Source organism: Canis lupus, chromosome 1 (genome assembly GCF_048164855.1).
Source record: "Canis lupus baileyi chromosome 1, mCanLup2.hap1, whole genome shotgun sequence".
In the NCBI taxonomy this organism is placed as follows: Eukaryota; Metazoa; Chordata; class Mammalia; order Carnivora; family Canidae; genus Canis; species Canis lupus.
In genome coordinates this window covers 73,593,913-73,617,480 of record NC_132838.1, presented here as the reverse complement: position 1 = coordinate 73,617,480, position 23,568 = coordinate 73,593,913, and the positions used below count along the sequence as shown (strand labels likewise).

The 23,568-nt window shown below is 38.3% G+C and overlaps 1 long non-coding RNA gene across 1 annotated transcript; it reads right to left on the bottom strand.

Annotated features, from left to right (window-relative positions):
- Window positions 1-12,666: 12,666 nt before the first annotated feature.
- On the bottom strand, window positions 12,667-16,618 carry LOC140619612 (uncharacterized). Its single transcript, XR_012019496.1, has 3 exons — window positions 16,394-16,618; window positions 14,574-14,737; window positions 12,667-14,108 (listed from the first exon to the last, which is right to left on the bottom strand). It is a non-coding gene; the product is annotated as an uncharacterized lncRNA (long non-coding RNA).
- Window positions 16,619-23,568: the final 6,950 nt, after the last annotated feature.

The following is a 23,568-nucleotide window of genomic DNA, read 5'->3' as shown; positions in this document are numbered from 1 at the left end:
GAGCTCTGTTGTGTACTTGAGCATTCCCATTTGTCAGAGAGGGGAGAGAACTCAGTTTGGCAGAACCTAACTGGGTGGCATATCGGTTGGGCCAGGAGATGCAGGTGAGAGAACATTCCCCTTAACCTGTGAATGAACAGTAAGTGGGAGCTGTGCAAGTCAACACCTCACCAACAGTGCCTGGGCCAGACCACCTTCCCTTCTTCCTAAGGTAAGAAATGGGCCAAAGGGAAGGATGGCAAATACCACAAAGCAAAGGAATTGGAATGGCTTCTAGTAGACCTCAGAAGAGCAAACATGTCCACATCCAGTGACTACAATAAAATAAGGTATTATTTTGGTTTTAAAAATTGGCAAGGAATTTTAATAAAATATTTAAAGGTGATGAGACTTTTAGAAGAGTCCATGACAAAGACATTCTCATGCACCATCAATGAAACATAAGTTGCTAGCAACTTTCAGGAAATGATCCAGGCTTACTGTCCTTCATCATTGTCACAATCTTGCTTAAACAATCAGAGGGCCTAAAATAGAAGAATGGTTAAATATTTTTATAAACGTAGCTGTAAAATTGTCTACCATAAGAATGTGCTTTGATTTATTTAATGACATGGGGAAATGGTTATGATATAACTACATTTAAAAAGCAGAATACAAACTTTTTTCATTACAATCTGACACAAATTTTTAAAAACAAACCAAAAGCAAGTATGGCAGTAAAAAAAAAATTGGAGAGGTTGTGAAAAAAAAAAATGGGAGAACTCCATCTAAATGTTAACAGTGGTTGCAACTGAACATAGATTGGCTTAAGGATTATCAGCAAAGCATGGTCTGATATATTTTTGTAATAAGATACATAGATTGATAAAGAACTATGGTGCATGGTCTTATAGAGGCACCCAGAGAGGGCAGCTAGCAATGGATGTAGAGGGGATGTGTACATCTAACAGTCACACCAGCCCAGTGACAAAATTATTGGAAAATAAAGTATGTCAGAGGTAACTCTTTTCCCCATAACCAAGCCCCTAGAAACATTTAAAAATGCCAACGACCAAGGAGGCAAACTCATGCTTGACCGATATCTAGTGAATCAGTTGTGGAACAGTTTTATTAACAAAAGTCTTATAGGAAAATGATCTCATTCCAAATGATGCTCATGGACCCAAACTCTGCAGTAAGGGAAAACTACCACAACAGACAGACTTTATGGAGCTATAAGTGAACCAGTGGCACCTATGCTAGCAAAGCATATGAGATTTAAAAAAACAAACAAACAAAAACAAAAACTCCAGAGTCTGACTCAGACATCTTCCCATCCCATGCTGAAGGTGTCCTTAGACAAGTCATCAACCTTTCTAGGGTCAGGGTTCTCATCTATGAATCTATGAAATGGAGATAATAAGATTGCCCAGCTCCCCTCACAGAATTATTATAAATAACAAAAGTCAAAATGCATATGAACACAGTATTCAGCAAAAAAAGTCACACTGCATTATGCTGGTAGTGACAACCGCTATACTATCTCCCAGCAATTGCACTAGATGTATATGTGTCTCTAAAATGAAGAATTTGAAAGATGATTTTTCCAAGTGAGGTTATTTTCTGAAAAACTTGACTAAAGTATGCTTTATTTATAATGCTGGTGTTGCCATTTTTCGCTTTGTTAGAACACTCAAAATATTTTTCATATTTGGACTTGATATTTGAAACATACTTTCCAAAGATAATAGCCAACTGTGGGAGTATCCACAAAATGTTGAAATCAGCATGTTTGGGAATGTATTTGGTCAGCGTTATGTGGAAGGAGAACTTCAGTTTCCTAAAATGGTTTGTTATGGACGTGCATACTTTTATGTGTGCACACATACATACATGTATACCCACTGACGAATGTGCGTATCACAATGAGGAACAGGGAGGATAATTCAATAAGCTGTGAAAAAGAATGGTGGCAGTGACACCCAGATTCACATCCCCTCCTGTTGATCCCTACAGGATCAGGCCAACTCTTGTAGATGTAGTTGCCCATGAGTGATTAGTTGAGGGTGCTTAAATTTATTTATAGGAGAAAAAACAAACAAACAAACAAACAAACATGTAAGGCAACAAATAATTGATTCAAGCTGCACAAAATACAAACTGCATGTGGATAAGGAAATAACAAGCTCAAAATATGTTTAATTTTTGTAGCAGAGAAAAATAACAGATCTACCAAGAGGAAACTAGTTAAAGTTCATCCATAAAATCTAGAGAATTCTATTGGGCCATTTCGACATATGATGAGGATCTGTATTTAGATACTGAAAGATATACATGAGCTAATGCAGAGTGAAAAAAAGAAGTTGATATTTATTTAATATATACTATAATACAACTTTTATGACTATAATCTATTACATATTATTCAATATATGTACTGTCTTAGAAAAAAAATCCAAGAGGATGTACCCTAAAATACTAATGCTTGTTATTTCAAAGTGACCCAAATTAAGATGTTTTAACTTTTTAAAGCTTTTTTGGAAGGGTAGATGTTTTAGCTATTTTGCTGTAATTGTTGGAATACTTTTTAACAGTTCATATATTTTTTTAAGATTTTATGTATTTATTCATGAGAGATACACAGAGAGAGGCAGAGACACAGGCAGAGAGAGAAGCAGACTTCCTGCAGGGAGCCCGATGTGGGACTCGATCCCAGGACCCCAGGATCATGACCTGAGCTGAAGGCAGATGTTCAACCACTGACCCACCCAGACATCTATTTGAATATATTATTTTAACAACCATAAGCACATAAAATTTTTTTTTATTTTTACAAAAAGTAGGAAAACATATTGCCACCAAAAATTGCTTAAACCTCAGTCTTAAGAAGTGATTAAGAATTAGAAGTGGTTACTGAGAATAGGAAGGGATTAACAATTGGCCTTATCCCTGCCCATCATGAGTTCAAGTAACGTGTTGGTATCCCCATCCCTTACCTTAACCTTTGACTTTAAAAAGTTTCAGAGCTTGGGGCACCTGGGTATACTGATATTATACCAGCTAGTCAGGAAAGCCCAGGGGGAAAAGTGTTGGCCTTGACAACACTTTTTAAAGCCACAAATAAAGGTAAAGCTTGAGTGGAAAGCCAAGTCATTATTTCTACAGAATTAAAATCACTGTGGGTGAGGATATTGAGCCAACTAAAGTTGATTTATAGGAGATTTAAATTAGGACCTCTAATAGAACTAGTTTGACAAACCTATTACACCGCCTACAAGAGGTAAACAAAGATTTCATGTCAGAATAGTATTAACTATGATTTTTGTGAATAGAATGAAAACTTTTCCTTATTGTAATCCTTCCTTTAAGATAGCAACCATAGAGATCTATTACGGAATTAAAATTAATTCATATTTTTTCATTTTTGTACGTAGCCAACGACTCCTTTAAAATCCCCCTGGGCAGTTAGGTATTACTTTCTAATATAAAGTCAGCAAAGTAAGGAAGTGTTATGAATTCCAAGAAGCATTCTCTTTTGTACCACTATTTCTCTATGCCTGAGTTATGGCGATCCATGAAGAGGCTTCATTGGAAACCACAGGTTTGTGTGGTTGGAGCTAGTGTAGGTTTATAGCATAAAAGGTGTGCAGTTAGAACAATGCAAAAGGGGGGGAAAAAGCTTTTTTGCTTTCTGGGGAGAAATGGGAGACGGGAGACTTTAGATCTGGCATTTAATGCTTCTTGGTGAAAAAACACATTATTTCTTTCATCAGACCAACCAAAAAATTAGTACTGTTCAAGTCCTCCTGGGCTCTAAAAAAAAATCTGAATACGTTTGCTTTTCTTCTCTGATGACACTGCTTAGTTTTTATGAGAGTGTGTTTTAAAGGGAGCTGAATATCTGTAGAGACCCTGGGATCTTTGCTGTGTGATCCGGGGGGAACTGGGAAAAGGTGGAAGGTCATGGCTGGAGGCAGTTTTGCTCCATTTGTTTTCATAATTGCCCAGAATGTTAGGAACTCTCAAGACTTAGACAAGGTGCCTGCCAGCTTTGAAAACTAAGTCTCCCTCCTTACCAGTGGCTCCCGATAGCCCCAGCCCTATTTCTTTTATAGGTAAGTTGTATTATTTCTCACCTTTTGAAATGCATCTTTACAAGACAGCCAGATGGATGGATCCAGCAAAGCCCAGCTACTGTGGATTGCCAATGCTTTTCACAATAAAAATGATGTTTCTCTCCAAGGGCTTTTATATCTGGGCTCTACATTAGGAATCTCTGGGTCTTTGAAACTGCTACTGGTACCTTACTTCTCAACTGAGAGAGGATACATATAGTGTTGACAAGGTCTCTGGAATGGAGACCTCTGGAGCTTGTACTCATTCTGGCCAGCCCACAGCACGGACTGGACTGAATTGAACAGTATCTCTCTATAAATCATATCTACCCAGGACCGTAGGATGTGACACTATTTGGAAATAGGATCTTTGCAGTTGTAATTAGTTAAAAATGAGGTTATGCTGCATCAGGGTGAGCCCTAATCTAATAATTTATCAGAAGGTCATGTGGAAACACAGATACTACAGAAGAGAACACCATATGAAAAAGAAGGCAGAGATGGGAGCAATGTGTCTACTAGTCAAGGAATGCGAAGGGTTGCTGTCAAATAGCAGAAACTAGAAGAGACAAATGGAACTGATTCTCCCTCAGAGCTTCCAGGAAGAACCAACCCTTCCCACAACTTGCTGTCAGACTTCTAGTCTCCAGAACCGTGAGAGAATAAACTTCTATTGCTCTATGCCCCCAAGTTTGTGATAATTCATTACAGCAGCCCTGGGAAATTAATACATGAGTAGCTGGAGACAATGTTCTTAAGAAATTCATAGGAATAAGATAGAACCCTTCAAAGACAGATATATCTGAAGCTTTCAAATTAGGCCTTAAGAGGATATTAAATAGATTCCTTGGGTCCTGTCAAAGTCAGATAATTTTATGTTCTTCCTCAAATAGGAACCTCACTATGAAAGGGATAATCAGAAGATAACTCTTCTATTCCCTGCTGCAGACAAGATGGCCCAGTGTGCCACAACATTAACAGCTTTGGGAAGGAACATTTATTCTGGGCATACAACCCTTGGAATAAAAAAAAAATATGTTTGTGAATTTTAATGCATAACATTGTATTACAAAAACTATTAAAATAAAGATAGAAAATATTCCACAAAATCCAAAAATTATTACAGTATTACTTCCTTGAAATTTACTGTCTCATACCACAAGTCAAAAAGCTAAAAAAAAAAACAAAAAAATGACCCTTCCAGAAGTATTCAGTGTGACCTTTAAAAGCTATTACTTAAACTTAAAAACAGTTTAGCTCTATAAACACCTACATTTCCTCTATTCAGGCACTAATTCTGGGTTAATGATAAGTGAGCTTGTGTTTCTAGCATAGACACTGACTATATATATATATATATATATATATATATATATATATATACACACACACACACACACACACACACTTTCAGATGTGAACACACTGATGTCTGGACAGCAAGATAACCACTGACTGCTTACGTTCATCTGTGTTCCAAAGTACATTAAATACTGAAAAACTTCATGGTATAAAACACTCAGAAATTCTATATAAAATAGAAAAAAAAAACACTTTAAAAAGGTATATGTGATTATATTCCTAAATAAAATAAAGGACCAAAAACTAAGAGTAAGATGAAAAGACAAGTGATAAGTGGAAACTAGTACATTGGTTACCCTCAGGTAGCCTCAGGTAAGACCTTGGTTTTTTTTGTTGTTGTTGTTGCTGTTGTTTTTAAGACCAAGAGTCAAGGATTTGGACCTGCCTGAATCAAAGACTCAGAACTGAGACGCTGGACTATATACTCTTTGAGTATACATATATACTATTTGAGCTGGGACTCAAAGAACCATACTTTGAGGGAAAAGGGGGATTAAAAAAAAAGAGCAAACCAGAAAAGTTGTCCTTCTTCCACTCTTGTTCAGGAGAAAAAGTCTTTTATAGAATTTTTACACTACCACCAAGTCTAGGAAACTCTAAACCTGAAAATGAACCTGAAAAAGGGTCATCCTGGGTGCTGGCCAGGAGACTTAAAATTTAGAACACACAAGATTCCCACAAAACATGAATTCAATCCAAACATAAGAAACAGAGGCAGAATAAACATGAATCACACCATCAGAAAACACAAGATTCAGACTGCTTAGATTTTCAGGTCTCTAGAATTTTTAAAAACCAACTAAAAATATGTTTAAAATAACTAACATGAAATGATGGCATAAATATAAGAAAACAACTAGATTGAATACTATTATGAAATCAACTTGAAATCAAATCAGATAGAACTTATTGAAAGAAACGTAGAGTCTTAGACATTGAAAAGTCAGTGGACAAGAGATGAATGGATAAACAAACTGGTATCTTCCATGCAGTGGAATACTATTCAGTAGGGAAAAGAACAAACTATTGATATAAGTTACAACATAAATGAAGCCCAGAAACATTATACTAAGTAAAAGAAACCAACCACAGAGGCCACATACTATATGATTCCATTTATCTACAAGAGGCAAATCTGTAGATACATTTAGATTGGTGGATTTCCTAGGGCTGTGGGAATAGTGATTAACTCTAAATGGTCATGAGCCATTTTATGGGGAGATAGAAATGTTCTGAGAGCAGATTATGATGATGGTTGCACAACTAGGTAAATTTGCTAAAAGTCATTGACCTGTAAAGTCCTTAAAATGGTTGAATTCATGTATACAAATTATATGTTTATATTATAGCTCAATAAACTTGTTTTAAAAAATCTCAGTGGGAAGTTTGGATTAGATACTGTCAAAATTGGAATACAGATCCAAAGATATGGCACAAAGCACAGAAAAGAAAGACATGGAAAATATGATGGAGGCAAAGAATGTTGGACAGACGTACAAGAAGGTCTGATCTATATCTAGTCAGAGTTCCAAAAAGAGAGACAATCAAGAAGCAAAGAAAAAAGAGGTGAAAATATTTTCAAAGAAATGAAGGCTGAGAATAATTGAAAGGCATAAATCATAAGCTAAGTAAATAAAAAGAAACCTACACATAGATACATCGAGGTAAAGCTACAGAATCACTGGCAAAGAGAGGTTCTTAAAAGCAGTGAAAGACTTTTATAGTGGCAAAGGAGAGGAAGCAATTTCTGTCAAAGCAGATGTCACCAAAAAGGTAGGATTTAGCCTGAGCCAGGAAAGAAGGAAAGAAGGTTAAGGTTTAGATGGATGGATTAAAGGAAGGGAGGACATTCTGGCCACAGGTGTGGGAAGGAAATCCTCAGTGAAGAGATGGTGGCAAGGCTTCAAGTCCATGGAAAGAATGGTCTAGCTGAAACAATAATGTAGGAAACCGGCAGAAGACACGTTTAGGGAGGCGCGGTGGAGCTAGGTCAGGGTGCCCACTGAGAAGCTCTCTGAAGACTTGGACCTAGAAATGCACCGCAAGGAAACACGTTTCTCTGGTTGACTCATGACATCCACTTTCTCATCAAGGAGACCCTTGTTTTCGTAGCAATCAGAGAAAGTCTATGACTCCGAAACTGGAAAAGCAGTGTTCTAAAAACCGTAGTGCCTTTTCCATCGGAACCCCATGGAGTCCTGAAGTCCAAGTTCAACCTGAACCCGGCCAACACAGGAGACTCCAGGTTATAGCTGGGATACACCCGTGCTCATCAGGTGAATGAGGGGGACAGCCTCAGCCTTCCTGGTATATTTTCTCTAAACTCCTACTAATTTAATGGCCTGGGAAAAGGGTGAGTCATAAAGGTGGAAAAATATTTTGGCTGCAGCTTTAGTGAAAGGTGAAATGCGTTAACCTTGCAATGAGTCATCATCACCTCAGGCAGCTTAAAAGCAGAAGAAGAAGAAGGAGAAGAAGGAAAAAAAAAAAAACCTTAACCAGCACGGTTTCAGATCTCTGAGAGTGTGTCTGACAGAGTGTCAGGGTTTGGTAACTTCTTGTCTGGTGTGCGTGTAGCCTGGTGTGAGATTAGTTTCTCCAGAAGAGAGTCTAAAATGCCCCACCCCCTAAACCTCAGCAGGAGCCAGCTGCAGCCCACCTGCTTCCGTGGGGCCAGTTTCACTCCACCGTGAAGGAAGTACTAGCCGCGAGTGTCAATGGAGGCCCAAACATGGACATATTTTAAAAATCAGACCTAGCCAATTAAATTCTAAAAAAGTTACATTGGCAATAAAATTATGTGGAATTTATTTCTCTGAACTGTGACTGCCAGCTCGTTCTAAGTACACCCTAACAACTCATTAGGCTTAAATATGAACAAAATTAACCATTCCTCCATTGTACAGTTTAAGAAAAATAATCACAAATCCTTTACCTGATTAGAAAAAGTGAAAACTACCTGAATATCATGTGCAGGCATCTGTTCTTGTCAAATGTTTACAAAGGAATTAACAGTCTCTGATTGACCATTGGTTGTTGGAAAAGGTTTGAAGTCCTTTGAAGCTGTATCAGTCAATAAATGCTTGTTTACTTACATCAGCATTAGGGGAGAGCCGCGCATCGGTAAAGGCAGGCAGCAAGTACTGCACAGCCCTGGGTTTGGTGAGACACTAGCCCCTTAATAGCATGTGACCTTGGCCGGGTTACTTAGCTTTGCTGAACCTTGGGTTTCTCATAAGTAAAATAAGGGAATAGCATCTACTGCAGGGTGGGTACGAGCACAAACCGAGATGAGAGATACAGCATTTCTTCGTACTCAGTGATGCCAGGTTTCTTCTCTCTTCCCTCTCTAAAGCATTATCCCTCAAGAAACAAGCAGTTGGGCAGCTGAGTTAATTCAAGACTGCAGAAGCAGTCAGTAGAAATTGGGTGGGCAGAGGAAAAACGGGAGGCTGTTCTTGACAACAGGAAAAGCATGGGCTATTTTGAGGGAAGAAGGAGAGACAGTAGAATGAACATGTAGCTGAAGGAGCTGCTGCCTCTCCAGCTGCAATGGAAAGTCGGGTGTGGCTGGAGAAAGGAAGTCTTCGGGCATCACACTGAAGCATTTGGACTTTATGCTCTAAAGATCAAAATCTGCAAAAGGTTTTGGAGCTGGGAAAAATTTGTCTGACGCTGATGACTTGATTCTGTTCATCTCATGCTCTGTTGCCATGACTCAGTGGGACCTTTTCACCAGAACCAAGGAAGCTTCAGTACTTTCTAGAACTGCCTTCTCACTTCCCAGTGCTTGAGTCTGGTAGAGCCCATGACACATCACAACTCTATTTCACAGATAAGGAAAGTAAGACCCCTGGAGGCTATGTGACTTGCCATTGCATCAAGAACTTGAAACCTGTGTTTTCTGACCCTAAACTTCGTGCTTGCCCTATTACATGTCACTGAGACTATGAAAATTCTATGAAAATGTAATAAAATAATTAAAAAGGAGGAATGAAAAGGATGAAAATGTTAGGAAGCATACACCCTACGATGTCTGTACACCACAGGATGAAAGAAAGTTTTGGGATCATTATGTCCCCATCATTCAATTCTCTGCCTTAAAACTTCTGTCCTAAACTGTTACTATTTGGGATCTAATTCTTGGAGATAACTAACATATCTTTAAAGAGAAGATTTCAGTAGCTTCGATTTGGTAACACAAACGCACCTCTATCGAAGTGAATGGAGCATTTTAGCAAAGAAATTTCTCTACTTAGAGGACCAGCCCTGATTATTAGGGTGTTAGGACATGACTGGAAAACCATGTCAAGTACTTAAAAACTGCACTGAAATTCACAGTCCAGCAAATAGGAGCCTTGGAATGTCTGACTTGGCCAGAGCTCAGATGCCTTAACAATACAGTCAGTATTGACTGTAACAATACAGTCAGATTGCTTTGGACAGTCTTCCCAAAAGATTAGCCCACAAAGAGGGGCTTGGAGGACTTTCTGTTAAAGGACCTGGGCTTTGAGCTTCACCAATTACCTCACTCTAAACCCAAAGAGAACCCTGACAGTCAACTCCTCCTTTGGATCATTCTTCATCACCATCAAAAGAGCCTTCAAACTGCACTCATTTTCCTCCCTCCTAAGCTACACATTAATGCTTCTCAACTAATGTTGAACAGAAGCAAAACCAAAAAATGAAAACCTCTCCACCCCTGACTAATTTGGCATCAAATTCCTGTATCATCCTTAAAAATTTAGGATTAGGGGATCCCTGGGTGGCGCAGCGGTTTGGCGCCTGCCTTTGGCCCAGGGCGCGATCCTGGAGACCCGGGATCAAATCCCACATCAGGCTCCTGGTGCATGGAGCCTGCTTCTCCCTCTGCCTATGTCTCTGCCTCTCTCTCTCTCTCTCTGTGACTATCATAAATTTAAAAAAAAAAAATTTAAATTAGGATTAGTTATAGGTTGCCAAATGAAATGCCAACCAAGTAACATAGCCATGCTATTGATTAGAAATGGCAAAGTCCTCACCCCTGAACTACAGGTAGGAAAAGAGTCTCTTTCATTTTTTAGAGTAATAAAAATATATTAAAAAGTATCTGCCTTACAACTTATGGTGTATTCAGATCAGCATTTGAGGGTGAGTAACATAGATTTTCAGAGTACCTCAAAAAATTGTATATTATTATTATTTCTCTCCTTGAATTTTTTCCATTTCCTGCCTTCCTATAGGAAAAAAAAATGTTCTTGAGTCAAACGGTGATAGAAAAATATCCAGAGAGATAAAGCTTAAGAGAAAACTGAACATATATGACAATGATACATCTACCTTAAATGTATTTTGAAACATAACAGATTTAAAAATAACAAAAGTGCTATCAATGATATTTAACAAGTTTTAGCCTGTTCAGTGCTTTTGTAATTATGGATTGTTTTCAAACCTTTCTTGTGAGATGGGTCAAAGATAGTCTCCTACAAGTGAACACTGTCATTTCACTCTGGGCTTAGTGTAATACCTAAGGAATTTTCTCAAACAGGGATTATTCTCCCTATAGATTCGTGAGCAGAGAGTATGTGCTGTCATTCTCCACTTCTCACCCCTTCCCATGAGCTATTCTCAGCCTTTCTCTCTGGTGGCTCAACATCTGGGCTCCCCTGCCAGGGGCATACCTCTGACTGGGTTCTGCTTGGGTTCAGCCAACAGGGGTACTGCTGGTAGCAGGTAGGAAAAGAGGAGGGGGTTAGAGTATTTCTTCTCTGTTTCCTCCCTGTTTGGTGCTATATCTTTGGCAATATCTGCATTTCTCCATGACTATTGTCCCCACGAGAGTAGCCATCTTCTTCAGGCTTCCAGCTCTTAGGGGGCTCCAATGGCACTGTTTCCCCCCAGGCTCCAGCAGTCCTGAGGGAGATGGTAATGACTTCCTGCTGTTATACATCTTTACATGTCTGGACATCTCTTGCTCATGTCTAGTCTCTCTTCTCTGCAAAGAGTGCCTTCCTGAAGTCGCTTTACCTGGACCATCCGGGTAGACTTGTATTTCATGCTGACACCATGGCATAACGAGTGCCCTAGTTCATGCCTTTGAATGAAAAAACTATATACAAAAGCAACTCAACATCTGAAGTCCCTTTTCCACGGGACTTCATCACATGTACTGAAATACTTCTATGTGGAAGTGCTCTTGATTGTTAAAAGCACCCCGTACATTCTGCTCTTGAGCATGAGGGTTGGTCTGTGGTCAATCCACTGAGCACATGGTCAGTTTTGAGTGGCACAAGTTGATATTTGGTGAAACATCATCTTTTTTTCATAATAATAAGTCTCTTAGCACAAGGCTTTTAAACTAGAAATGCTTAGTTTACAATGTTGTCCTTCATCCATTTATTTACCAATATTTATTAAGTATATTTAGCAATATAGTAATTACCAAATATGGGCCAGACATGCCATTAGATGAGAGGTGAAGAAAATCAAAGCCCCGATGCTTGTGGAGCTTACAGAGCAGGGGTAGAGACAGACTTCAGGCAAGTGCTCACGCAGATACTCATGATGATACATCTGTGACATGCAAAGAAAGATCATAGTGTTAAGAGCACGTGGAGGTAGGGAGGTCTGACCTGGAGAGCAAAAGGCCCAGAAAGTTTCCCTGAGGCAGAGACTCGGAAGTTGCTGAAGGCATAAAGGATGGGAAGGAAGGCAAGAAAGAAAAAATGGAAGAGTATTGACGGCAGAGAAAGTCAGGTGAAGCAAAGGATGTTGGAGGATGTCAAGGAAAAGGAGCCTAAGTGGTGAGCTCATCTTGAATTGTTCAACACGCGACTCAAAAAGCACTAAAGGGCTTTGATTAGAGTTGATTGTGTTTATGAAGGGCGATAAATCTACAAAGTGCTTTGAGTAAAAGACACTATGCCCAGAAAGCTGCTACAGTTAGAGTGAGGTTTGTCTCTCTCTTCCTGTCACCCTCTCAAGGAGCTTCAATGGTGTCACAAGACAGAAGTGATCATTCCTGGATAAAATATTCAATGCTCCTTTCTTTATAGTGCTACATGATTATCTTGCTTAACTGGCAAAGTTGCTTTACTTATTCCAAACAATTTCATTAGTGACAAATAACTATGACAATTAGGGATAAGAGAAATACTAAGACTTTGGTAATCTCTGCATGTTAAAAGACACCAGAAAAGCAAGAAACAAACTCATATACAAAAAAGGGGTGTTCACATTTTAATTTTAAACCTGCCAATTTCAGACATGTTGATGGAACTATAAGTTTACATCTCTATGATACTGAGTACACAGGATAATTGTACAATTCTATAATAAAATTTGTATCTCTATTGTTTATGCACTAATATACTTTATTCTGAATGAAGAACAAAATAATACAGGCTAATAATATTAGCTTACACTATTTTTTTGTGCGTAGCTTACACTATTTTAGAAAATTAATACTATTTTTGATATTTGGAAGTTTCCATTTAGAATATAAAATCTTAAAGTATACAGAAACATTCCTATAAATATTTCAGGGTGAAATACTATAAGAGAGGCATATTCCACAGACCCTGCTTTCAGAAGAATCTGTCATCATTGAAAGTATTCAAAGTACTACATAGAATATGATCATTTTAGCAGTGCTTTTCCTAGTTTTTGCTGAAGCCAAATGTCTTTGGCTCAATCTTAGATGCAATGAGCAACTCTCAAAGCTTAAAGTTTGTGACACATGGCACAGTAGAGTAAAAGGACCCTTTTAATTGCCTTTCCAGTTTGCAAATTGTTTTTAAATACATTACTTTTTGAAACTGGATATTATAAGGTCTGCTTTTTCTTTCAGGGCCCGTGATTTTGAACTGCTCATTTCATTTCCATCAGTAGTATGTCATGCTGTACATTTCAGGCAGTATTATGGAACCCATTTCATCATGCATGCTTAGCAAGGTATAGAGAAGGATCTAGAATGAGATGGAGATCTCATTTCTCCCAGCCACACAGGCTATAAACTGCAGCCAGTTAAAAGTCTGTCATGCTCCCAGCTACAGTTTGAGTTATTCATTATTTTCATTTCTCAAACCTACTGCCTGAAAGAAGGCTCGAAACTAATTGCAACTTTCTTTTTTCGATAAAAACAACTTGATTGCAAATCTGACTTAATAGATGCGTCTTTTGCTGCGAGATGGGACTCACGGGAAAGGCAATGTGAATGCAAGCATCTCTGCTCGAAGTGCGCTTCTGCTTCTGGTTCCAGCCTGCTGACGCCTCCACAGAGGGAGGTCATTCAACCTGTAGGAGCCCCAGGCCTCCCTCCTCCTCAGCTTGTCTTAATTCTGCTTGTTTCTTGTCTGTCACCTAAAGCTCAGAGACACAGAATAGTATTGTATGTCTTTGCTGAGGCTGCCATTGAAAAGTATCACAAAGTGCGTGGCTTAAACACCAGAAATGTAGCGTCTCCCAGTTCTGGAGGCTCAGTCTGAGAGAGGAGTATCAGCAGGGTTGCTTCCTTCTGGGCCTATGAGAAGAATCTGCCCCATGCCTCTCCCCTAGGTTCTGCTCGTTAGCTGGCAATCTTCATCATTCCTCGGTTTGCAAGGCATCACCCCATCTTTGCCTTTATTTCACATGGCATTCCCCTTGTGTGCCGTGTCTGAGTCCAAATGTCCCCTTTTTTATAAGAATATAAGTAATGTTGAATTAGAGGCCCACCCTCCTCCAGGATGACCTCATCTTAACCTCATTATTTTTCTAATAATCGCATACCCAAATAAGGGCTAAGACTTCCACATGCAAATATTCAGAGGACACAATCAACTCATAACAGGTATCCTATGTATTCTAGGGGAACATAAGTTGCAGGTTAACATATAATAAATATCCTGGAATAATAATACTAAGCAATTGACCATGGTTACTTCTACAAATGATAGTGAGGTAGACCAGGGTGGGAGTGGAAGTCAGAAGAAATTTAGATTCACCTTCATTTTTTACAAAGAAAGGTACAAAGATTCATCTTTACAAAGATTCATCTTCATTTTTTACAAAGAAAGGTAGATTGCCTGAGCAAGTAAAAGTTAACATAAATAAATTAAGATTTTGTAGTGACTCCCAGTAGAAGTAGACTCCTATTACCTGCCACGGTATGCTCTGGAAACTTGTGAAGGGATTTCTTGGCTGTTGCAAGGATTTGGGGTGCTTCTGGCAGTGAGTGGGAACAGATTGGGGATGCCAATTGTCCTACAATGCTGGAGTCGTGAAGAGTTGTCCTGTGTCCTGAATCATTTTCAAATGTCCTGCTAAACATTTACATATAAAAACAAAATAACTTTTTGGTATCATTTTAATAGACGGCTGAATTTTCCAAGAACGCAACCTTGGCATCAGGGTGGGGGTGGGGGGGCGGAGACTGTACTTTGTTGGGTTCAGAAATTTGCCTGAGCCTTCACCTTACTGGAAAATATGTCCCTCACAGCAGCATCACTCTCAGTATCTGAACCACTTCTAGAACACGCATAGAGTGGATTGCACTCACAGTTGTCACATTCCTGACGATTCTTCACGTGGGTATAGTCACTGACCACTTACTTCTGTCTTCATGTACTGAAGTGTGTATTAAGCTAGTACAAATTTCTTTAACTGTATTTTCCCTTCACATCAACCTTTGAGCCTTATGTGAATTTTCAAAACGTGTTCAGATAGATTACATTATTTATGAATTTCATTTCAGGGTGCTAAAGGAGATGTTACAGAAGATTTCTTATGAAAAGGGAACATTTGTTCTCATCATACTGTGCATTGCCAGGAATCATTGACAGTCCAGGGAGAAATGCAGAATACTTAAACTAAGGCTTTGAAAATGGTGGAGAGGCAATGCATTCAGGAGATATTTCAAAAGAAAGTCAAAAGGATGGCACTTGTGTACCATATTAGATAGAGAAAGATCGAGAAAGAAGGGACTGTCAAAAAATGCTTTCTAACTTGGGCTACCAGGTGGGTGATTTAAAAGTGCTGATACAAAGAGGAGGGTGGTGGATTCACCATGGGACTGCACCTCAAGGCACCTGGGGGCAAGAGGGAGAGGTCCATGGATATTAAATGGCCCACGTCTGGGTTTACTGACCAGGGGATGCCTGTACAACCAGGATTGCTGGAATCTAGGAAATGGAAAATGTGCGGAGTAAGAAGGGAAAAAACTCAGAGCAACCTGATGACACACCTCCAGAGGACATGTACAACTGAAGAAAGCCATGAAGGAGACTTCATTTTTAACCTTATCTCCCCACTGAGTTTGAAGCATCTCAAGATAAAAAGCAGTAAACACAATCGAATAACAACAGAACACAAATTCTGTGACTTATATCACTTTGGTATTCTTCCCATTGCCTAGTGCAGCACTCAGTACCCTTTGTCTTTGTCATGGCCCCTTCCTTTCCCAGAACATTCAGGAAGCAGATGGAACATTTCTACTGTGATTGGGCTCCCCACAGATGTCACAGATGCCATCTTGATCTGTGGGACACTTTCTCCCCCAGCTCACTGAATGTCTCAAGGCTCTGAGTTCTCTGACAGGTGGAGAGGAGACCCTCTTTACCTGACCATGGTCATGGCTCTGCTAAGGGGTGGATATTACACTCAGAAAATCCATTTTCCACACAGAGAGTGACTTGTCTCTTGTGAGGCAGCCTGTCTTCCTGCCCCCCAATACTGGACAAAACCATAACTAAATTTAACAGCAGAGGAAGTATCATTCCCAAATGCTGCAGCCAGCCCAAATCCAGAAGAAAAGCCACTGATTGTCCTCCTGAAGCCCGAGTTCCACACCCAGGGACACTCCCTCTTCTGGCAGTGACACTGCAACCTCAGAGGGCACTCCCTCTGGCTCTAACCCACGTTCCACTTGCCTGCCAGGACACACGACATGGGACAGGAGATCTGTCACCAAGAGCACATACCTGTGGTCACATAAACACATAAACACTTTCACTAGCAGCCACGTTCTCAGGCTCTGGCCAGGAGAGGCAGCCAACAGCCAGACAGGAGAGGCTCAGCTGAACGCTGACTACTACTCGCCATCCACCGTTCCCCCTGGCAGGAAATGGGTTCCAGATGTGTCCTCAGCTGAGCCCGTAATGGGGTCTGACTGTCATAAATGGGCCTGCTAGCCTGGGTCTCCAGCCTTTATCAATCTCCCTGGACTGTACTGAGCAAAGGGGGAGGAAGGGAAAGGAAATGTAGAAATACTCTGTTGCTGGGTACAATTTCAGCAGAAAGATGACAATGTGTTTTGAGTTTCCAGGTCCTGTTTTTGTTTTCTCTTTTGGAGATAACGTGTGTGTGTGTGTGTGTGTGTGTGTATGTACACACATGCGTGCTTAAAGGGGGAAAGAAACAAAGGAAATGGGGGAAGGGAAGAAAAGATCCTATTTCAGTTACAAAAAAGGTTTTGTGCACTTTAGACAAACTAAAATAACATTGTAATCCCATATCAACCCAGGAAGTGCAATAAACATAAAGATCAATACTCTACCCTCATTTCATCTTTGCTGTAAGTAGATATTTCAGAAATTGTGCACCTAACTCAAGATTACTAGAGATATTTATTAACAAGTATCTAATAACCTTCATTCTAAATTTCCATATTTCATAGAAATGTGTATCCTTAGACTCTCTATACATTGATAGCATAATTTCTTCTTTGTTCAAAAGGATAATGGCTTAAAAATCTCACTTGAGAATAGAATTTAGGCAGTCTGAAGTCAAGATAGCCTGAAAACAGTAAACAATAAATAACTTCCGGAGTTCTCCATAGACAGTTTTGACAGTTGTAGCTCGGTGCTCTACCCAAACAGCCCAGAATTGATCATTCTCCAGAATTATCCTAAGATAAGCATGTGGCTCTAGATCAGTCCCTCCAACAAGTAGCAGTTGAAGAACACGTACGCCCTGAGAGAGGCTACATTGGTGATTTGTTCGGGGCCACTGTGTACCTGGTGAATTTAAGAGTCACTGAGTGATGTTGAATGAGATACTTAACTCCTCTGGTTCTGTTTCTTCATCTGTAAAGTGAGAGATTAGACTATAGTCCATGGCAGCTCAGAGTTTGAGTTTAATTTTTAAAAGCCTCATATTTTTAAAGCAAGATTAAAACTTATCATACAGTTTATAGGGTTTGGCCCTACCATAGTTTATAATCCTAAAGATAGTGATGTTTTTTATAGAATCAGACTCCAGGCTTGCAATACCTAGCCAAATGCATGACATACTCAAAAGAAAAAGAGCCTTTTGTCCTGGAAGAGTAAGATACATCTAATGAAACAGACAGTAAGAACTATTCCAGACAGTCCCATTCACATTCTGCAGGTCAGTGGTATCTACTGAGAATCCCTCATGATTTTAACGAAAAGGGGAGTCAGTGTTCCCCGTGTCAAAGAAAAGAGATGTGCTCATAGCTCCCAATTATTCATTTCACTCTAGACACAAAGCTTCTTCCTTAAGGCTGAAGTTAATTTTAAATTTGCTTTGCACACTGGTCAACCAAAAGATTTTGTATGTGCTAGCCTCTTCCTGTAAGTTTAGAGAAGAATTTTATCATTGCTTTAAAAGCTATGATCTAATTTATCTAAACAGTGAAATCAAAGCATACTGAAAATTCAGCCATTAGTCAAATGTAAAATCATCTTTTTTAAAAACAATTCTTTTAAATGAAGAGTAAAATATAAATTCATTTCTGATTCTAAGAAATTGAAATAATATAGATGCAAATATTTACCCTAAAAACAGTACCTCCATTCCCAGTTCTTTTACTACCATGTGATGCATTCTGTGAATTTAGCATGTATCCACTCAATTTATTCTACTTACATATAAAACTATAGGAATAAATATTTTTGTTTCAAATCTGTATTGTTTATATAAATAGAATAATTCTTTACTTTGTGGACATTTTTTAATTGGCTAAAGTCTTTAGGTAGTTTCATAAGTGTTAAGTATGGATTTCTTGCATTTAAAAAACTGCTGCATAATATTCCATAGGATGGATTATGAAATTATTACCCCATTAGTGGAAATTCAAGGTTCCTTTTTTTAAAAAACTATTCCATAAAATACCACCAGGGAATAGATTTGTACATGCCTCCCTCATACACATGTGGCTTTCTCTTGATCAGATACCAATAAGTGAGATTTTTGGCTCAAAAGATACATTCAAGTTTAAAAGGTTTGGCAAAGTACCTTGCAAAAAGGCAATAGAAACTTAAATCCTGACCAGCAATATCATTTAGAGGGAGAGGTACCTTCCCCCATCAATATATAATACCTTCCCCCTTATCAATATATAATTTTATCTAATTTTGAAGTATGTTCTATTCTAACAGGTAAAAGATAAAAGCTCATTTTAATTTGCATTTCCTTCCTTAGTTGCTAGTAAAGTTGTACATTTAAATATATGTTTATTGGTAGTTCACATTTCTTCTTCTATGAATTGCCTATTCATACTTTTTGCTCCTTTTTTTATTATTATTATTTATGATAGTCACAGAGAGAGAGAAAGAGAGAGAGAGAGAGAGAGAGAGAGAGAGAAGGATCCCTGCTCCTTTTTTTTATAATCAGTTGATTACCTTCCCATCTAAATATAGTCATTCTTTATAAATTCTTTACACACGAAAGCTATTTTCTCCTCATTTGTACAGTTATTTGGCTTTGTCTATGGGTATTTGATGAAAGAAAGTTTTCCTTTCTTTTTCTTCTTTAAGCATCCCTCAAACATGTATCCAGATGTGTAGAAGCATTTGCATAATTAGCATTCTATAGGTACTCTTTTAAGTGCAATGCATTTTGTCCTTTGTTTTGTGTGTCTCAGTTCTATCTCTCTTTACTGTTTGACCCACATTAATTTCCTGCCCTGACTCCTGCCAATTCAGCTATGTGGAAGAAAAAAAGAAAGACGTGGAGAGAATGGAAAAAATATATAGGGAAAAAAATACAGCAGACAAATACTACTAACTAAAAGAAAGTTGCTATAGTTATGTTAACTAGCAGACAACATACACTTTATTTTTTTTTAAAGATTTTATTTATTTATTCATGAGAGACACAGAGAGAGAGAGAGAGGCAGAGACACAGGCAGAGGGAGAAGCAGGCTCCATGCAAGGAGCCCGACGTGGGACTCGATCCCGGGACTCCAGGATCACGCCCTGGGCCATAGGCAGGCACTAAACCGCTGAGCCACCCAGGGATCCCGGAACAACATACACTTTAATCAACAAACATTATTAGGAATAAAGATTGTCACCACATAATGATAACTGATTTAATTCACCAATTAGGTGTTCTACATAGATCAATGGAACAGAATAGAGAATCCAGAAGTGGACCCTCAACTTTATGGTCAACTAATATTTGACAAAGAAGAAAAGACTATCCATTGGAAAAAAGTCTCTTCAATAAATGGTGCTGGGAAAATTGGACATCCACATGCAGAAGAATGAAACTAGACCACTCTCTTGCACCATACACAAAGATAAACTCAAAATGGATGAAAGACCTAAATGTGAGACAAGATTCCATCAAAATCCTAGAGGAGAACACAGGCAATACCCTTTTTTGAACTTGGCCACAGTAACTTCTTGCAAGATACATCCATGAAGGCAAAAGAAACAAAAGCAAAAATGAACTATTGGGACTTCATCAAGATAAGTTTTTGCACAGGAAAGATACAGTCAACAAAACTAAAAGACAACCTACAGAATGGGAGAAGATATTTGCAAATGACATATCAGATAAAGGGTTAGTATCCAAGATCTATAAAGAACTTATTAAACTCAACAGCCAAGAAACAAACAATCCAATCATGAAATGGGAAAAAGACATGAACAGAAATCTCACAGAGGAAGACATAGACATGGCCAACAAGCACATGAGAAGATGCTCCGCATCACTGGCCATCAGGGAAATAGAAATAAAAACCACAATGAGATACCACCTCACACCAGTGAGAATGAGGAAAATTAACAAGGCAGGAAACCACAAATGTTGGAGAGGATGCGGAGAAAGGGGAACCCTCTTGCACTGTTGGTGGGAATGTGAACTGGTGCAGCCACTCTGGAAAACTGTGTGGAGGTTCCTCAAACAGTTAAAAATAGACCTGCCCTACGACCCAGCAATTGCACTGTTGGGGATTTACCCCAAAGATACAGATGCAATGAAATGCCGGGACACCTGCACCCTGATGTTTCTAGCAGCAATGTCCACGATAGCCAAACTGTGGAAGGAGCCTCGGTGTCCATCAAAAGATGAATGGATAAATAAGATGTGGTTTATGTATACAATGGAATATTACTCAGCCATTAGAAACGACAAATACCCACCATTTTCTCCGACATGGATGGAACTAGAGAGTATTATACTGAGTGAAATAAGTCAATCGGAGAAGGACAAGCATTATATGGTCTCATTCATTTAGAGAATATAAAAAATAGTGAAAAGGAATAAAGGGGAAAGGAGAAAAAATGAGTATGAAATATCAGAAAGGGAGACAGAACATGAGAGTCTCCTAACTCTGGGAAATGAACTAGGGGTGGTGGAAGGGGAGGTTGGTAGGGGTGGGGATGACTGGGTGACAGGCACTGAGGGGGGCACTTGATGGGATGAGCACTGGATGTTATTCTATATGTTGGCAAATTGAACACCAATAAAAAATAAATTTATGAAAAAAAAAGGTGTTCTAAACTTGTATGCACCCAATAACAGAGTCTTACAATACACAGAGCAAAGTTTTACTAGATTAAAAGGAAAAAAATGCTTTCTCTCGAGTTATATTTTCCTTCTTTTTCCTGGTAGCACAGAGTTTGCACAGCAGCAGCAAAGTAGAATGATGACAAGATTTGAGATATATATGTGAAAAAAAGCAAGTCTCTGAAATGTATTCTATAAATAGCATAAATCATATCCATATTTCTTGAGAGACAGTATCAATCAAAGGGATCAAACAAGATCATTTTGTTTATGGCAGACTAAAAGAATCAAAGTAAATTTAGAGAGAAGATGCTTGAAGGAACTATGAAGCTAAGCTTTCAAGGAAAATTCCTGAAAAAAAATTCTTCTAGGTTTGGCAGTTTGTGTATTTTGCATTTTAATTACAAAGTACAGTGTTTCAACACTTGGTTAGGGAATCATTCATAATTGGGACCTTCCTGACCACAGTCAGCAAACCTTCCTTCACCTCCAAGAGGTTTAGGAAATCAAAACAGAGCCTATCTGCCAGAGAGCTGTGGTCCTCATCAAATAAAACAGCCCCAGGACTGGCACAGTGGTGCACTTGTGCTTGAGAGATGACCTCGACCAGATGCTGAGACTAAAATATCTCTCAAGACTGGTTGAAAAGTGGGTAAATTCATAGTACAGAAACTGGCCTGTGTGAAAACCCTTCACTTGGAGCCAGTCTGAATGTGGCTTGTGGAAAGAAGAGAGGTTTAATTTCTATTTCTTTCCATCCCACATCATAAACACAAAAATTGCTGTTGAATATTCAGCCCATGGCTCTAGTACCTTTTTCATTCTGAAATGTGTGTGTGTGGGAGGAGAATATATATATATATCTCCTAAGGAGATAACTTTAGGAGTGTGTGTGTGTGTGTATGTGTATATATATATATATATATATATATATATATATATATATATATATATATTAGGTATATATACCTATACCTATATTTACCTATATTTTTAGGTATATATATATATATATATATATATATATATATACCTAAAAATTACTCTGTACAAATATTTCTGTAAGAGGGAAAGGATCACACACATTGGAAATAAGAGTTGTGAGTTTATTTGCAAATGCTTTTATTAAAAAATGTTAATCATGTACAAAAGGAAAGTTTTCAAAATAAAATTTTGCTATTAATACTGCCATCCCACAAAATGGAAGTTCTAATAATTCCTCATTAGGTTGTTTTTCACTGCACCACTATCAAAGTTTCACAAACCTGAATGAAACACATGATAATTAAAAGAAAAGCCAGTAAAAATTGGAGAAAAGAAAGGGATAGTAAGTATACAAAGATTACAAGGCCAGAAGTCAAAGAATTTCATTCTAAGAGCTCAGGTGACCATAGAAGGGTATAGTCACACAAATTTTTAGGCATACTCATTTAGATTTTTATTAAGAGTCTTCTTTCTAGAGCATTCTAGAAAATTTCTAATCTTTCTTAATGCCTTGAGTTCACTTAAAATATCATTAAGACATCTTGAGATCTTCACTTGTGAGAAATTATGCATTAAATATCACAAAGAACAAGAAAGTAAACTTTGGAAAGGAAAACTTGCACTCCAGAAAATCATTACTTGATGCGGAGAAGAATATGCAGAAATGAGTATCAGGGCATTTGGCTGTTTGCCCAAGCTTGTCCCAGTGTGGGGACTTCTCATACTTCCCTGGGCCTTGGTGAACCTTCACTATTCTATTAGAATAATGCAGCTTGTACAGTTTTCTAGATGATCTCCATGACTCTTTCAAATATAAAACACTATGATTCTCTTGAGTTCTCATCACTCTTGACTACCTCTCTTCTCCTGAAGTTTGGGGTCAACTCACCCCAGAGAAGATCAGTCTTAAACACATACACACACATATAAAAATTTCATAATGCATGGCAAGTGACATAGTAAACACTTGTCTTGGGAGCCCCAGAGAGATATTTTCAATTAAGTATAATTGATATGCAATATTATCTTAGTTTCAGGTATTATATTATACAATATTATATTGACATACAATATTATAATAATCAACATAGTAATTCCAATATTTATATACATTACACCTGGTAAATGTAGTCACCATCAGCCACCATACAAAGTTATTACAATATTATTGATCCTATTCCCTGGACTGTACTCTTCATCCCATGATTGATTTATTTCATAACTGCAATTTTGTACCACAGATAATATGATGGTGTGGTTTACAAAATTTATTTCAAAAATGCCAAGTACTTTACAAAATTCATATCGAAATAGGGAAAAGGATGTGGCCTAATAAACAGAAAGGTACGGGTTGATAAAGGATGCCCATCAAAGGATGAAGCAACATATAATTTAGCAATTCAGACATGAT